The sequence below is a fragment of the Anomaloglossus baeobatrachus genome, chromosome 7 (assembly GCF_048569485.1).
Source record: "Anomaloglossus baeobatrachus isolate aAnoBae1 chromosome 7, aAnoBae1.hap1, whole genome shotgun sequence".
NCBI lineage: Eukaryota > Metazoa > Chordata > Amphibia > Anura > Aromobatidae > Anomaloglossus > Anomaloglossus baeobatrachus.
The window spans coordinates 119,504,754-119,523,006 of NC_134359.1; the positions used below are offsets into that span (position 1 = coordinate 119,504,754).

General features: G+C 49.6%; 1 protein-coding gene across 1 annotated transcript in view; it reads right to left on the reverse strand.

Annotated features, from left to right (window-relative positions):
- The window catches only part of LOC142245979 (caspase-8-like), a 121,274-nt gene extending 114,503 nt beyond the window's left edge, over positions 1–6,771 (reverse strand). Inside the window, exon 1 of the mRNA XM_075318986.1 lies at positions 6,707–6,771. The gene's annotated coding sequence lies outside the window, so the exon portion shown is untranslated. The remainder of the gene's footprint in view (positions 1–6,706) is intronic.
- Positions 6,772–18,253: the final 11,482 nt, after the last annotated feature.

Consider the following 18,253-nt stretch of genomic DNA (forward strand, 5'->3'; position numbering starts at 1 on the left):
AGAGCATCCAGAAGTGGCTCTTTTACAGTATGTGGACGATCTACTCCTCTGTGCTGGGAGTGAACAAGACTGCTACGACTTCTCCGTATCTTTGCTCCAGTTCCTTGCAGCCCAAAATTGTAAGGTTTCTAAGGCAAAGGTTCAGTGGTGCCAACCCAAAGTCGTATTCCTTGGTCATTGTATTTCACCAGGCTGTAAGCATCTTACGGAGGACAGGAAAGAGGCCATTGATGCTTTATCTTTTCCCAGGAATATCAAACAACTGCAAGCCTTCTTAGGCCTCATCACTTATTGCAGACAATGGATACCAGACGCTTCCAGGATCATGCAACCGTTGTACGATGCTGTCAAGACCAATCATATCACATACGACGACTCTCCTGAGGATTATGACAAACGAAATTGGGCTTTCGAGAAACTCAAAGACGCCATCTTAACAGCCCCAGCATTGGGCCTTCCGAACTATGCTTTGCCATTTACTCTTTTTCTTCATGAGATCGATGGCCATGCCTCTGGAGTGTTAACACAAGACCATGGCTCCAGAAAACGCCCAGTTGGATACTACTCTTGCAGACTTGACCCTGTGGCAAGGGCCTCACCCACCTGTCTTCGTGCGGTCCATGCTGCACATCTTCTTCTTGATAAAACGGCCGACATTACCCTTGGCCACCCCACGGTGGTTCAAGCACCCCATGATTTGAAGGCGATTCTTGACCAGACTCAACCAAGACACCTGTCCGCCCAACGTCACCTTCGTCTTCAGTGCTCCCTACTACTTCCTGACAACGTTACTCTACAGCGATGTACCACCTTGAATCCCGCCACTCTTCTTCCGCTTTCTAGGGGGGACTACCCCATATGTCAGCATGAAGCCCATGAACGCTGCAGCTCCTGCGACATGGTTGACGTCCCTGTTTGCAGCCATGATTGCTTAAAGGAGATGGAAAAGGAAACTACTACACCTTGTCAAGTATCTGAAACACCTTTGCCGGATGCAGATCTTACTTTGTGGACAGATGGTTCTCGGTACGGGGATGGCGGCAAGTTCTACACGGGATTTGCTGTGACCACTCTGGATCAGCCAATTACATCGGGAGCCATACCATCCCACATGTCAGCACAAGAAGCAGAATTGGTAGCTCTCATCAAGGCATGTGAAGCGGCAGAAGGGAAAAGAGTCAACATCTATACTGACAGCAGGTATGCCTTTGGGGTTGTACACGATTTTGGACTGCTATGGTTGCACAGAGGACTCATTAACTCAACTGGAACTCCAGTGAAGAATGCGGTACTTGTCCAGAGACTGTTGCAGGCAGTTCAGATGCCCAGAGAAATAGCTGTCATGAAGGTCAGAGCGCATGGACGGCTGGACAGCCCAGAAGCACTTGGCAATCATTATGCTGATGAACTAGCGAAGACGGCAGCACGAGAGAAACCGGAAGAATTGGCGGATATTCTACTTATGGTAATAACCAGGACGGGGAAGACTACACAGCCTGAAGACTCAGGCAACAAGGTGGGGAGGACTCTAAATGATAAACTCATATCGGAACAGATCCATGCTCCATATGATGAAAGACAAGAATGGAAGAAGATGGGAGCCAAAGTGGATTGGAAACTATGGAAGCTCGAGGGTCGAGTCTGTCTACCAAGAAGAATGTTCCCTGCAGTAGTAGCATGGGCCCATGGTTGTACGCACAGAGGGAAGAATCAAATGTTGGCACTCATCCAGAAGTTCTACTACGCACCAGGAATTTCCTCAGCAATATCCGCGTACACCAGAAGCTGCCAGACTTGCATAACATGTAATCCTGCACGAACAGAGAAGACACCACAAAAACATCTGGCGAAGCCTCTTTATCCATTTCAAAGGATACAAGTGGACCACATCCAACTACCCAAAGTGGGGAAGTACGAGTATGTTTTGGTAGTTGTCGACATCTTTTCCAGTTGGCCCGAGGCCTACCCGGTAGTCAACATGACTGCAAGAGTCACAGCTAAACGACTCATCACGGAAACCGTGTGCAGGTTTGGAATGCCAGAAGTCATCGAAAGCGATCAAGGACCAGCCTTCACAGCTAACATTTACCAAGAACTGTGGAATATGCTTGGAGCAAGTCTCGGACTGCATACTCCTTATCACCCCCAGAGCAGTGGGAAAGTGGAAAGGATGAACTCAACTCTGAAAACCAAACTGCTCAAGGCCTCACAAGACAGTGCACTGCCCTGGACAGAACTTCTCCCTATAGTCCTGTACCATGTCAGAAACACCCCTGTTGCAAAACATGGCCTAACCCCCTTTGAAATACTTTTTGGTTCCGTCCCCAGATTAGGGTCCTATTTCCCTCAAAATTTGTCTGACCACCATGACTCAGTTGTGCAGTTTGTTATTGAACTAAGTCGAGAGTTAACTAAAACACATGCAGCAGTTTTCTCTTCTCTTCCAGATCCTGACACAGATCTAGCCACCCACACATTGAAACCAGGAGAGTGGGTGGTGGTTAAGAAACACGTCAGGAAGAATTGTCTGGAGCCCAGATACGAAGGCCCGTTCCAGATAATCCTGGTGACTCCTACCTCCGTGAAACTTGAAGGCAGGACAACATGGATCCACGCCTCGCATTGCAGAAGGGTCGATCCACCAGAGCTGCACTGAGTGTCCTGCTTATACTTATCCTTTGCACAAAATCTGTGTGGTCTCAGGCCACTGTTACTAAAACAAATGATGTGGTTACGTTTTGGTACAATAGTTCGACACAAGTTGTCACTTTTACATTTGATTACTGTGATATCGTGAAATGTCAACTAGGACGGGTCCCCCAAATGGGATGTCAGGCACACCTGAGACAGGGGCAACAGTACATATGTGTTACAGGAGGAGGATATGGAGACACATGTAGCTCATGGAAGGCTGTTGGGTGGAATACTGGTGAAAATTGGGGATACAAACCAAGTGTAGCCTTAAATAAACGGGATGAGAAGGGCAGATCTTTACTTACCAGGATGACACTCTCCCGTGCACCAGCCACTAGAACATGTACTACGAATAACCAGTGTAACCCTTTAGTTCTAAACATAGAACACCCCCAACCACAGGATGAAGGTATATACCTTCTGGGTACACATATAAAGGGTGGACACAATGGTTGTATGCAGTTGGGAAAATTTAGGTTATTACAGATGACAAAAGTTCTACCAGTATTTCGAATGCTTACACATATTCAGACCTTTCACAGTATGGTAGCCATAGCTAATCCCACCATGGAAGATGTATATGCAGTTGAACAGGGTTATACAGACACCAACCTATGGTTAGAATGGATGAAATATACAGTACACCAAGCCAACAGGTCAGACTGTTATGTATGTGCAGGAGCTAGACCTCATTTAGGAACTGTCCCACTGAATTTAGATTACGAAGCTGAATTATGTCTTGTTAGTCTGTTTACAAATATGACTGAGGGAAATGCATGTGAAGAATGGAAAAAGAGATACCCGATAGTAGCTAAGGCCTTCTCCCCTGGGAAAGGCATTACTATATACCCTGGCAACTATACCTGTTATAATGTGAGTGGTCAAGGGAGAGATATGGGTAGATTTCGAGATGGGTTCTGTGGATCCTATAGCAATCTCACCCGTGATCACTTAATTAACCAGGTACAGTCCGTGGCAGATGTGTTTTGGATTTGTGGGGATATGAAAATTCGATCACGAGTAGAAGGAAATTGGACGGGAGAATGCACTTTAGCTAAGGCACTTATGCCTATACACATAGCCCCCGCTGACCACACTGTCAAAGAAAATGACTTTATAGCACACATCAAAATCAACTTACGGACTCGACGGGGTGCAGATGATGACCGTACCGGTAGAAATACACCTAAAGGCTCTTTTGACCCACATGTTTATATTGATGCTATTGGAGTGCCTAGGGGGGTCCCTGACGAATATAAGGCTAGAGACCAAGTCAGGGCGGGGTTTGAATCCATTATCCCCATAATTACTGTAAATAAAAATGTAGACTGGATTAACTACATCTACTATAATCAGCAACGTTTTGTTAATTATACACGTGACGCCTTACAGGGACTGGCAGAACAACTAGATCCGACTTCCATCATGGCTTATCAAAACAGAATGGCTTTAGATATGATCCTTGCAGAGAAAGGTGGAGTCTGTAAAATGGTGGGGGATGTTTGTTGCACATATATACCAGATAACACTGGAGTGGATGGGAAGGTCACCTTAGCTATAAAGAAACTTACTACACTGTCTGAAGAATTAAAGAAAAATTCAGGAGTGACCGACCCTTGGGGAGATTATTTTGGATGGACGAGTTCCTTTAAAGGCTGGTTGATCCAGATAGGGACCGCCTTAAGTATAGTATTAGTTATATTACTAGCCATTCTGGTTTGTGTAATTCCGTGTTTGAAGAAAATATTTTCCAAAACAGCTGAAGTAACATTAGGAGGGACCTTTCCTTTACTCGAAACAGAAGACCTAGATATGACAGACGACATGCCCATAAAGACCAACACGACCCTCTCCCCCAGTTACAAAACGATTCTGCTAGAATAAACTGTTAGAAGAGAGGACTTAGAGAACCTTGGGACATGGGAAAGTCCAACTACAAAGGGTGAGGACTCGCCTAGGAGTCCTTGGTCTCAAACCGGTGAAAAAAACCACTTCCCCTCTCCGCCCATGCCTCAACGTTCAGTTAGGCAGGTTTTCCGATAAGTCTTTCTACCTCTCTTCCTAAGGGAACACAGTACCCTTAGAATTCAGAAATGGCAGAAGTAAGTCTTTAGGGGGGACTGTTGAGGATAAAGAATTGAGTATCCAAAAATACTTAATTCAGCCATTTCATAGACTCAGGTATATAGTTTAGTAAGATGTAAACTAACACACATATCTATGCATGTCTTTGTTCTCTTTTATTCTTTTACTAACACGTTTATATAAGTATATTGCATATTCAGTGTATTTTCCTTAACCTCAGTATATACTAGAATATATATATATATGTATAGCTTGAATATGGCCACCATTTCCTGGTTTACACCCAAGACAGATGGACAAAGAGAAATTCCTGGAGCCTAGACTGACCAATCAACGGAGAATATGCAGATCTCTCTACGTCATGAAGCCCTGACCTGCGATACTTGATTGGACTAAAACTTTTGTTTACACCCCTTTTACTTCGTGGTCTAATTGTCCGAGAATAAAGATTTTCAGTCTTGCCTCAGCCTTGGTCGTGAGAGGAAGAGTTTTAATTGATTTCCAATTAATTATCATTCTTTTTCGCCGTGCACAAACGACATTTTAATTCGGAACAACGATCAGATCGGGAAAAAGGGATCAATTGTATCCCATCCTTAACAGTTTAAATTGAATAAATACCCAAAATACCCGTTAGGGATAATAATTACATAACTTTGCAATTTCATAAAGCTACATACACTCACTTTTGATATACACATTTCAATCTGTGTGTCTTCAGTTCCTGCAGTGTATTAAATTCCCACTTCTTTTATCTTGTGGGTTTTATGTATTTTCAGATGTCAATTTATAAGGAAATAAGGTTTTGAAATATTTGAGAGTCTGTTTTTGCGTGTAGGATTTGTTGTTTGTATGGTCAGACTTCATACATTCAAAATTTGACCTGTTCGGTTCCACGTATAGAGTCTAGCTGCCATGTTTTTTGTCCATACCAGTCCTTACTCTTGGTTACGTGGAATTTTTGTCAGTACTTAAGGGTGCTTTACACACTGCGACATCGCTAGCGATTGCTAGCGATGTCGAGTGCGATAGCCCCCCCCGTTGTATGTGCGACCTTTGGTGATCACTGCCATAGCAAACATCACTAGACAGCGTCACACGCACTTACCTTGTCAGCGACGTCGCTGTGACCACCAAGAAATCTCTCCTTCAAGGGGAGGTGCGTTCGGCGTCATAGCTACATCACTGTGGCGTCACTAAGTGGCCCGCCAATAGAAGCGGAGGGGCGGTGGAGGCAGGTAAGGAGATGTTCCTCGCTCCTGCGGTGTCACACATAGCGATGTGTGATGCCGCAGGAACGAGGAACAACATCGCTACGTACGAGACAACGATTTTTGGTGTTTGGACGACCTCTCCAAAACCAACGAATTTTGTCTCTTTTGCGATTGTTTAAGGTCGCTCGTACGTGTTACACGCTGCGATGTCTCTAACGACGCCGGATGTGCGTCACAAACACCGTGATCCGATGATAAATCGTTAGCGATATCGCAATGTGTAAAGCACCCTTTATTCACTGCCATGAGTGCAGTCCAACACACATTATTTAGACACTAAACATGAACTCCATGGATATTTTAATCTGATTTTCATAGAGTAGGAGGTTGATGAAATGATAATAATGGGACAATTCCATTAAATGAAATAAACACAACCAACTCCAGCCACTGCATAGAAAGCTATACGACTTAAATTAAGAGAACAGGAATTAAAATAATGTAGTTAAAATGTATCTGTGTCTTTCACTATTAAATATGTAATGTTCTTGTTCTTCCTAGTGTTACGTGCTGTCACACTGGAAGTTTCACTTTCTATTTCTAGCAGAAATATGTTCTCTACTTTTATATCAGTTAAAGTTACACACAGTCTATACCTAGAACATAATGTACTAGATATCAATTTATAATATATATGTTTTTAAACTACTTACTTTTATGACTTTTCCAAAGTGTAGAGACTGAGAGCTCTTCTTGTTACTGCTTCACTGACTGGAAGTATGAAAACGTTAACGTGTGTCAGTGTAACTTCAGGGAACCGCCCTACCGACAACCTCCATATCCCTCCCTTAATCTATGAGCTTTTTACTTCCTCTAGCTTGCTGCCTACCATACAATGAGGGTAAATTGCAGCTATTATAGAAGTATTGTAATTCATGCACAAGAAGCAGGATGACCACAGGGGTTATAGCTCAGCAAATGTTTCATCCAAGATGTTTTCTGTGTTAAAGAGGTTGTCCACGTCGAATGGTGACAGTGGGCGCATACCGTCATGATTTCCCAGTATACCAAGTACTAGTCCGCGGTCATGTGACCATATGTATGCAATTTCCACACTTGAGGTCATGTGTGACTAGACGCATTTGACCTCTCTCATGAAAAGCGAATTAGAAGAAGCCCAAAGAGACTAGTTGGCCCCTACATATGGTCACAATTCCTATTTGTGCAGCTAAATATTTGGCAACATTTAATAAAATGCATAATTTAATGTATTTAACCTATTTCAGAATATCTGTTTAGTCTTAGTAAAAGTAAATATTGTTCTTAATATTATGGGGTTGAATGCCCCCTCACACCCTCTCCAAAGAAAGTGTATGACAATTGTATCCAGCGTCGGCATATCCTCTATGGGCTAAATACATTGGCAGCAGATCTTTCTTCTGTTTAAAGTGTTTGTTATATTATTGTAGGTTCATACTATTCCTTTCTTTCATGTTTTTGTGATAATAAATAATGTATATAATGCAAAAAAGTACAAAAGTATGCCAACATCTCACACAAGGTCTCATGCACAAGGCTGTATTATTGTTTTGTATTGATCAATCATATGGCTGCCATCAGGGGTGTAACGATTTTGATTGCAGGGGGTGAGACCACAATAGGGCCAGTTCGGGAGGGGGGCCTACTGACGCCAGCGCATATTTCAGCTGGATGTTGTTACGCTCACCGAGGAGCGGCGAGCGTCCGGAGGTGGACCCACTGAACCGTGCACCGGACTCCCCTGAGAAGGCGACCAGCAGCGAACCCCTATACAGGGACTGTGCGGCGCCTCCCCAGAAGGCCTAAATGCACAGCAGCCAGGAGCCGGTAGTAGGAGTCTCTGTAGCGCCAGGTGTAGCAAGGTTGTGACGTCCACAGCCGGCAAAACATGGAAACTGCACCGGAGATGTTCACAGCAGGTGACGTCCACAGCAGGTACGGCACAGATAATGTCCACGTCAGGTAGGGCACGGTGACGTCCACTGTCGGTATGAGCGGTGACGTCCACAGCAGGTACGGCACAGATAATGTCCACAGCAGGTAGGGTACGGTGACGTCCACTGTCGGTATGAGCGGTGACGTCCACAGCCGGAATGGTACGGATGGCACTACGGTGAGACAAGGGATTAGAACCAGGTATCAAGCACAGAAAACAGATAACAGCACAAGGGGGTCTGGACACTGGCAAGGCTCTAATGGAAGCGTTGCTCGGGCGCCTGCTGCTGGGGGAGGTGAACCTAAATACCCATTAGGTAACAGGTGACCTCTGAGGTCCCTTCCAGAAAATGGGGCATACCGCTGTAAGAAAGGGGGCGTGGCCTCGCGCGCAGCTTAGAGTCACTTACTGCAGCTCTGTGTAAAGCTGGGTTTACACGCTGCAACATCGCAAAGGACATCGCTGTAACGTCACCGGTTTGGTGACGCAATAGCGATCTCCATAAGTCTCTGCTAAGTCTCTGGTGAGCGTTCAACCCGGCAAACCTGGCCAACAACTTACCAGCGATCCGGACCTGCAGAGCGACCTAGCTGGTTGTTGGTGACGTTGATAAGCAGCCTTTTGAAAGGGAAGTTGCTAACAAAGTCGCTGAAAAGGATTCACACACTGAAACTTCATGCTGCACAGCGGGAAACAAAGGACCTAGGAATGGTCCTGAACGACTTGTAGTGATCAGCAACTTCCAGCAACTTCACAGCAGGGGCCAGGTCGCTGATAGGTTTCACACACTGCAACATCGCAAACAACATCGCTATTGCGTCACAAAACCGGTGACGTTACAGCGATGTCGTTTGAGATGTTGCAGTGTGTAAACCCAGCTTAAGGAAGGGAGACAGGAAGAGGCTGCAGCATGCCTGGGAGCAGGAGCAGCGCCTGCAGAGCCATGGGACCGGTAAGAGGAAGGCCGTCGCTGCCTGGGGCTATGACTGGGAGTGCTAGTAGGAGCCATGCTGGGACTGGGCACATGTGAGGGAGCGCACCCCCCACGGGGTCTGGTGGGACCAGGCGCTACAGTACCCCCCCCTGAAGACCCCCCCTCCTCAGGAAGCTCCGAAAGAGACGAGGAGCATCCACGTCCTCCGCAGGTACCCACGTCCTCTCCTCAGGACCGAACCCCTTCCAGTCAACCAGATAGTAGGTTCTACCTCGGATCTCCTTAGCCGCAAGGATGGCTTTTACCTCATAGACGTCGTCATCACCAACAGGAGGAGGCGTATTACCAGGATCACTGTGGAAACGGCTCAGGACCACCGGCTTGAGGAGGGACACATGGAAGGAGTTCAGGATGCGAAGTGTAGACGGCAGCTTCAACTTGTAGGACACCTCATTGATCCGTCGGAGCACTTCAAAGGGACCAATAAAGTGGGGACCCAGTTTGTAGGACGGCATCTTCAGGCGGACATACTTGGATGAGAGCCAGACTTTATCTCCGGGTTGAAAGAAAGGAACATCCAGACGTTTCTTGTCAGCGTGTTTCTTCATGCGGACAGAGGAATGTTCCAGAGCCGACTTGGTCACAGCCCAAACGGCGGAGAAGGACCTCACAAGGTCATCAGCTGCAGGGTTGCCTGAAGAACATGTCACAGGGCACGGCACTTTGGGTCGCTGTCCATACACCACCTGGAACGGGGATTTAGCAGAGGACTCGCTGTCATGATTGTTGTAGGAGAACTCGGCCCATGGAAGCAGGTTGACCCAGTTGCTATGGTGTTCGTCCATGAAGTGGCGGAGATAGTTAGTCAAGACTTGGTTAATGCGCTCCACTTGCCCATTGGACTGAGGGTGGTAGGCAGAAGAAAAGTCCAATTGAACATCCATCCTTTTGCAGACTGCTCTCCAAAACCGAGCGGTAAACTTTACCCCTCTGTCGGACACGATATGGAGAGGCAAGCCGTGAAGCCGGAAGATATGTTGAATGAATAATTCAGCAAGAACCGGAGCGGACGGTAGTCCGGAGAGTGGTGTGAAGTGGGCCATCTTGGAGAACCGGTCCACCACCACCCAGATGACTGTGCAGCCAGACGATTTTGGCAGGTCCGTGATGAAATCCATGCCGATATGTTGCTATGGAGTGGATGGTACGGGTAAAGGAAGCAAAGGGCTCGCCGGAAGAGTCTTCGGGACCTTGTTCCGGGCACATGAGGAACAGGATGAAACAAAGTCCTGGACGTCTTGACGTAGCCCTGGCCACCAATAATATCGGGATATCAATTGCAGAGATTTCTTTTGACCTACATGACCTGCTATTCAGGAAGAGTGTCCCCACCGGAGTACACGTTCCCTATCGACCTCAGCAACAAACGTCTTACCAGGAGGAAGGTGGTGCATGTCAACTGGTGCCGCCATTAGCTTGGAAGGTTCAATGATGTGCCGAGGTTCATCTTCCTGCTCCTCTAACAGGAATGATCGAGACAGCGCATCGGCCTTCAGGTTCTTCTTGGCTGGACGGAAATGCAGAACAAAATCAAAGCAGGCGAAGAATAATGACCATCGGGCCTGTCGGGGGTTTAGCCTGTGGGCTGTCTGGAGATATGCCAGATTCTTGTGGTCAGTATAGATGGTAACTGGATGTAATGACCCTTCCAGCAGGTATCGCCACTCTTCCAGGGCCAGCTTGATTGCCAGCAACTCACGGTATCCGATTGAGTAGTTTCGTTCTGCTGGGGAGAAAGCCTCAGAAAAGAAGCCACAGGTTACTGTCTTACCCTCTGACGTTTTCTGTGTAAGAACCGCACCAGCTCCGGATGAGGAGGCATCTACCTCAAGGATAAATGGCTTGTTAGTGTCGGGTCTGTGTAAGGCTGGAGCAGAAGCGAAGGCTCGTTTAAGGGACATGAACGATTCTTCAGCTTCCAGGGTCCATTTCTTGGGGTTCTCCCCTTTGCGAGTGAGAGAGGATATGGGACGCACCAGAGACGAGAAGTGTGGAATGAATTGCCGGTAATAGTTGGCGAATTCCAGGAATCGCTGGATAGCCTTCAACCCTTCCGGACGGGACCAATTCAGTACGGCTGATACCTTATTGGGGTCCATCTTCAGGCCAGTATCAGAGACTATGTGGCCAAGGAAGGGTAGCGAGGTCTGCTCAAACAGGCATTTCTCGAGTTTGGCGTAAAGGCGATTCTCTCTCAATCTCCGCAGGACAAGACGGACATGTCTTCGGTGGGTATGCAAGTCCGGAGAGAAGATAAGGATGTCGTCTAAATACACAACCACACAGGTGTATAGAAGGTCACGGAAGACGTCGTTCACGAACTCCTGGAAGACCGCTGGAGTGTTACTGAGCCCGAAGGGCATCACTCGATATTCATAGTGCCCATCCCGAGTGTTGAACGCAGTCTTCCATTCGTCTCCCGACCGAATGCGGACCAGATTGTACGCACCCCGGAGATCTAATTTGGAGAAGATCTTGGCACCTTGAAAGCGGTCAAACAGTTCCGGTATCAGGGGTAGCGGGTATCTGTTCTTCACCGTGATCTTATTTAATCCGTGGTAGTCAATGCAAGGCCGTAGACCCCCATCCTTTTTCCCCACAAAGAAGAAGCCAGCTCCGGCAGGAGAGGAGGATTTTTGGATGAAGCCTCGTGCTAGATTTTCCTTTATGTAATCAGACATGGCTTGGGTCTCTTCTCGGGACAGAGGGTAGATGCGACCACGCGGAGGGGTTGCCCCGGGGAGCAGGTCGATGGGACAATCATAGGGTCTGTGTGGTGGCAACGTCTCAGCCTCCTTCTTGTCAAAGACATCGGCATAGGCCCAATAGGCAGGGGGTAACCCGGGAAGGTTGACCGGTTCAATGGGTCGGTGTGGAGGATGCACTGGTTTCAGGCAGTTGATGTGGCAAGACGCACCCCATTGCAGGATGTCTCCAGAATCCCAATCCAGTACTGGCTTGTGCGACCGAAGCCAGGGTATTCCCAGTAGTAGGGCATGCGTCATGCCAGGGAGTACGTGGAAGGCGATGGTCTCAGAGTGTAGCAACCCCACTTGCATAGTACAGTTCTCCGTGATGTACCGGATGGGTTCGGATAGCAGTTTTCCATCTACGGAAGAAAGACTGATGGGGGTAGCAAGACATCAGACGGGAATCTGGTGTAGGTCCACCACGGATTGTTGGATAAAGTTCCCGGGAGAGCCTGAATCCAGGAACGCATGCTCTGACAACCGGATGGAACCACAGGACAGGGATACAGGTACATGGAGAAAAGGAGAGGACTTGGCATGACCTAGGGTGGCCTCTCCGATGGACCCTAGGCTCTGTAGTTTCCCGGCTTTACTGGACAGTCCCGAATCAGATGTTTGGCACTTCCACAGTAGAAGCACTCTCCTGCCATTCTCCGATTCCTCTGTCGCAGTCTGGACTCACTGACGCGATCGACCTCCATGGGCTCGTGCGGAGCAGTAGGCCGGGTGGAGGGAGGTGACATCGGCCTTTGGAAGGTGGGTGCAAGGCGCGGGGTTCTTCTCGCCCGGGTGACTTCTCTGGCACGCTCTTGGAAACGGAGATCAATACGGGTAGCCAGAGAGATCAGCTCTTCCAGGGTGGTAGGTACATCCCGGCCGGCCAGTTCATCCTTGATTTTACCGGATAACCCTTCCCAGAAGGCAGCTACCAAGGCGTCATTGTTCCACTTGAGTTCGGAGGACAGAGTGCGGAATTCGATTGCATACTGTCCCACGGTGAGATTCCCCTGGTGGATTCTCATGAGCGAAGAGGCAGTAGAGAGACGGCCTGGCTCATCGAACACCTTACGGGAGGTGGTCAGAAAGATGGACAGGACTTGAACGGTCGGGTCATTCCTCTCCCAGAGCGGATTCATCCAAGCCAGAGCCTGACCAGTCAGATGAGACATGATAAATGCGATTTTCGAGCGATCAGTCGCTCGCTGCAGCGGCGACAGCTCAAAGTGCAGGGAGCACTGGTTTAAGAAACCGCGACACAAACGGGGATCCCCTCCATACATGGGTGGGGAGGCCAGGCGGGAAGGAGACATGCATGTCGATAATCTCGCAGAGTCGGGGGTTGTTGAGGAGGCCGAATTATGCAGGGCGTATAGACGGGAATCCACGGACGCTATATATTCGGCCATGCATCTCTGGGCCTCATGCTGGCGGGACAGTTCCTTCTGTAGTTCACTTAACTGGGAGCCGTCAGAGGATCCGGAGGTTTGCATGGATGCCAGACGGGATTCCACAGACTTCATGTGAGCCACTAATCTTGCTTGGGTCTCGCGTTGGCGGGAGAGCTCCTGTTGCAGGTCAGTCAGCGGGTTAACCTTGATCCCGGCGGAGTCCATGGCCCGAGCAAACTGTTACGCTCACCGAGGAGCGGCGAGCGTCCGGAAATGGACCCACTGGACCGTGCACCGGACTCCCCTGAGAAGGCGACCAGCAGCGAACCCCTATACAGGGACTGTGCGGCACCTCCCCAGAAGGCCTAAATGCACGGCAGCCAGGAACCGGTAGTAGGAGTCTCTGTAGGGCCAGGTGTAGCAAGGTTGTGACGTCCACAGCCGGCAGAACACAGAAACTGCACCGGAGATGTTCACAGCAGGTGACGTCCACAGCAGGTACGGCACAGATAATGTCCACGGCAGGTAGAGCACGGTGACGTCCACTGTCGGTATGAGCGGTGACGTCCACAGCAGGTACGGCACAAATAATGTCCACGGCAGGTAGGGCACGGTGACGTCCACTGTCGGTATGAGCGGTGACGTCCACAGCCGGAATGGTACGGATGGCACTACGGTGAGACAAGGGATTAGAACCAGGTATCAAAGCACAGAAAACAGATAACAGCACAAGGGGGTCTGGACACTGGCAAGGCTCTAATGGAAGCGTTGCTCGGGCGCCTGCTGCTGGGCGAGGTAAACCTAAATACCCATTAGGTAACAGGTGACCTCTGAGGTCACTTCCAGAAAACGGGGCATACCGCTTTAATAAAGGGGGCGTGGCCTCGCGCAGCTCTGTGTAAGGAAGGGAGACAGGAAGAGGCTGCAGCATGCCTGGGAGCAGGAGCAGCGCCTGCAGAGCCATGGGACCGGTAAGAGGAAGGCCGTCGCTGCCTGGGGCTATGACTGGGAGTGCTAGTAGGAGCCATGCTGGGACTGGGCACATGTGAGGGAGCGCGCCCCCCACGGGGTCTGGTGGGACCAGGCGCTACAGTTGTGTATACGAATGACCTCATTGATAAACAATGCTCCTCTTATTGCCTATTACAACAAGTTTTTGCCTATCCAAAGGATAAGTGATGGCTTATAGAGTAGTGGTCTGAAATATAGAACCCGTACAAAAGTGCAGGGAATATTCATTTCCAGTAGAATAAAGCAGCATGTTCTACCACTGCTCCATTCTGTCATGCTCCCGGTCCGACCGCGCCGCCCACCACCCGTCGCTCCGCCCCCTGGGGTCCCCACTCCCCGCCGAGCTCGCTCTCCTGCTACCTCATCCATACCTTTCCCCATGCCACGCCGCACTCTCACTGCAGCCACCTGCGCTCCAACGTCCTGCCTCTCCTCCTGTGGGTTCAGCTCTGACTTCTGGTTTGTGGGCTTCACACATGCACTCTAGAGGGCGCGCGCATGCATTCACCTAGACTTAAAGGGCCAGAACAGCTGTTCGGGATCTGACTACTAATTAGCTTTGGGTATTTAAGACTTCCTATTCCCTTGGCCGATGCTTGTTCAACGCGCCCCTGTAGCTTTTCTCTTGTACCAGTTGTTCAGGTCCCTCTATGCCATATGCTTGGAGTAACTCTTTCACTGCTTACAGATACTGAGTACCTTCCTAAGCACGCTTCCCAGCCTGATCCCTTTAACCTGCACCAGTCTCCGATTCTGGACTTCAGCCTGATCCCGTTAACTGGCACCGGTCTCCAATTCTGGACTTCAGCCTAATCCCATTAACCTGCACCAGTCTTCGGTTCTGGACTTCAGCCTGATCCCCTTAACCTGTACCTGGCCCAGATCTGGTCCTGTATCCACTACAGACTCTATAAGACGCTCTCCTGTGAATCCTGCTGATCCTGGCTTCCATGCATTTAGGTCCACTGGGGTTACGCCCGACAGTCCCAGTATAGGGGTTGCTCAAGGTGGCGCCACAGAGGAGTCCGGTGCACGCACCAGTGGGTCCACTCCCAGGACTATCGTTACACATTCATTCTGTATGTCAGCTTTTTCAGGAAGCCACAAAGAGAATGAGGGGAACAGTGATCGGAGATCCAACCTACTGCTCCATTTTGAAACGAGGATAAAAGTGTTCCACTTGGGATAAAAGTTCCTCATTTTTTCAGTAGGTGCATATCCCAGCAGTGTGGCCAAACAGTACTGTACAGTCACATATGGGGTATTCACATTCAAGAGAAACTGTGTGACAATTATGCATCAGTTTTTGCCCTTTCTCATTATAAAAATGTAAAATCTATTTCTAAAACACCATTTTAGTTATTAAAATGTAATTATTTTTTCTTCACTGCCCAATGGTATAACATTTTGGGAAATATATGTGGTGTCAATATGCTCACTGCACCCCTAGATGATTTTATTAATAGATGTATCTTGTATTATGAGGTCACTAATAGAGGGGTCCTGCTGTCCTTTTGTCGCGGGCGGAGGAGGGGATGCTGCACTCACCACGCTTGGGTCCGGCACTGCTGCTGCTTTGCTGGCTGCTCGGTGGCTCGAGCGGTGGGCCGGATCCGGGGACTCGAGCGGCGCTCCTCGCCCGTGAGTGAAAAGGGGAAATGTTTTTGGGGATTTATTGTCCGTGACGCCACCCACGGTTGTGGTGAGGTTGTGACACCACCGCTGCTCTGGACGGGGATCCCGGGAGCGATGACAGGGAGCAGCTTGGATGTTGTTCTTCCCCTCCGCGGGTAAGGGGGTTGGTTGTCCCAGGGCCCAGTGAGGGAGGGATGGCAGGTGGGTTACGGGGCCTGGTGAGGTGCAGGGTCGCCGGGGCAGCGCGGTGCCGCACGGCACGGTGGTACTCAGTCAGCCAAAGATGAATGCAAAGTCTCCGGTAAAACAAAAGGCTGGATGGACGGGTCCCACAGACGGCTGCAATGGTTCTTCTCCCGGTAGGTTGGTGGTGACTGCCTTTCCCTGCACCTGTGTTAAGTTCTTGGTTCTGGTGGCTTCCCACCAGTAACCCGCTCCCCAGCTTGGATGGATGCTGAGGGAGCCCCTTTTGCCCACAGGCTCTGGCCCTGGGAACTGAAGCCTTGGCGGTGACTGTATTTCCCTTTACGGTTTGAGCGGTTGCCTTCAATCGGGTTTTGACTGCTGGGAAACCCCAGAGGTTCCCTTCGCTAACAGATTTGACCGGTTTTACGGCGACTCCAAGCCTGATCGGGGTCCGTAGGCCCTTCGCTCCCCGATCCAGTACCGGCGGGCCACCGCCCGTCCCCGGTCCTTACGGTTCACGTCAATCTGCCTCGCCTGCAGACGGTCACCACCGTCTGCCAACCTTGCTGTATGTGCCCGGGCCACGCACCCGGACACGGTCAGTCTCCTCCACTACCACTTCACTCTTCCACTTCCCTAACTGAACTGCTTTCCTTTTCCCGCCTCCAGGACTGTGAACTCCTCGGTGGGTGGGGCCAACTGCCTGGCTCCACCCCCTGGTGTGGACATCAGCCCCTGGAGGGAGGCAACAAGGATTTTTGTCTGACTTCGGTGTGCCTAGCCGGGGTGTGGGGTGTGTTGTTGCAGTACCTGTGACGACCTGGCTTGTCCAGGGCGCCACATTCCCCCTTAGTAAAATGCAGACTGTCCGCGGGCTGCTCGTCCATCAGCGGTTTTATTTTTTTTTTTTTTGTTAACTGCAAAAGAGTAAAACATTTTTAAAACATCAACATTTTTTATAAACTTCCCATAACGGGAGGTACATTCTTAAATGTTACAAACGGCATATGTACATCACACGGTAACGGCATCCGCTCTTCTCCCACCCAAACAACCTGGCCCTGATGCTTCCCCTAAGAAGTGGGCAGCACCCCTTGACCCCAGTCCAGAACCAAGTTGCCCGAGCGGGTTCAGTCTCTTTCAGGGGACCCGCGTCCATGGGGACCCCTGAACCCCCGGAGGATCGCCACCGGTTACGATAGTGGTGGGCCTGGGCCATCCCTTTCCTCCAGGCCCATCCTCCAAACCTGCCTCTCCGGAGGCGGTAACGGATTAAGCCAAACAAATATTTACATTCCGCTAAGTTTGTGGTTGCCCTGCAAGTTCTCAGGCTTGTCCGTAACTAGTTCCTTACGCAACGGTTGCAGAAAGTCCCTGCAGGGACTAGTTGCCGGAAACGGCCGGTTCAATCATGGTTCCAATCAAATAAACTTCTCCGGTTGATTCAATCTTATCATTCAAACACTTAACGGTACTGGTGGTCCCAACGGGGACAACTGCCGGCGACGGTGGACCGCTGACTCACTTCAAATCCACGGTGTCACGGAGGTTCCCTTCGCTAATGGATTTGACCGGTTTTACGGCGACTCCAAACCTGGTCGGGGTCCGTAGGCCCTGCCGAATGGTGCTGGCTTCTCTTCGCTCCCCAATCCAGTACCGGTGGGCCACCGCCCGTCCCCGGTCCTTACGGTTCACGTCAATCTGCCTCGCCTGCAGACGGTCACCACCGTCTGCCAACCTTGCTGTATGTGCCCGGGCCACGCACCCGGACACGGTCAGTCTCCTCCACTACCACTTCACTCTTCCACTTCCCTAACTGAACTGCTTTCCTTTTCCCGCCTCCAGGACTGTGAACTCCTCGGTGGGTGGGGCCAACCGCCTGGCTCCACCCCCTGGTGTGGACATCAGCCCCTGGAGGGAGGCAACAAGGATTTTTGTCTGACTTCGGTGTGCTTAGCCGGGGTGTGGGGTGTGTTGTTGCAGTACCTGTGACGACCTGGCTTGTCCAGGGCACCACACTTACACCTCAGAGGCTCTACCAATGTGACATGGCAGTCACAATCCATAACTGCCAAATCTGCACAACAATGTGGCGCTCTTTCTTTTCTGAGCTTCTGAAATGTGGTTTCTGACCACATTTTGGTTATTGCTGTACACAGGAGCAATTGTGTAGCAAATATTGTCATCCATTTTCTCCTGTTACTTTTGTTAAAATAAAAAATTTAAGCCTACAGCATCATTTTTGTTGGAAAAAATATAAAATTTCATTTTAACGGGCCAAAATTTTTAAAATTCTGCGAAGCACCAATGGGTTGAAGTTG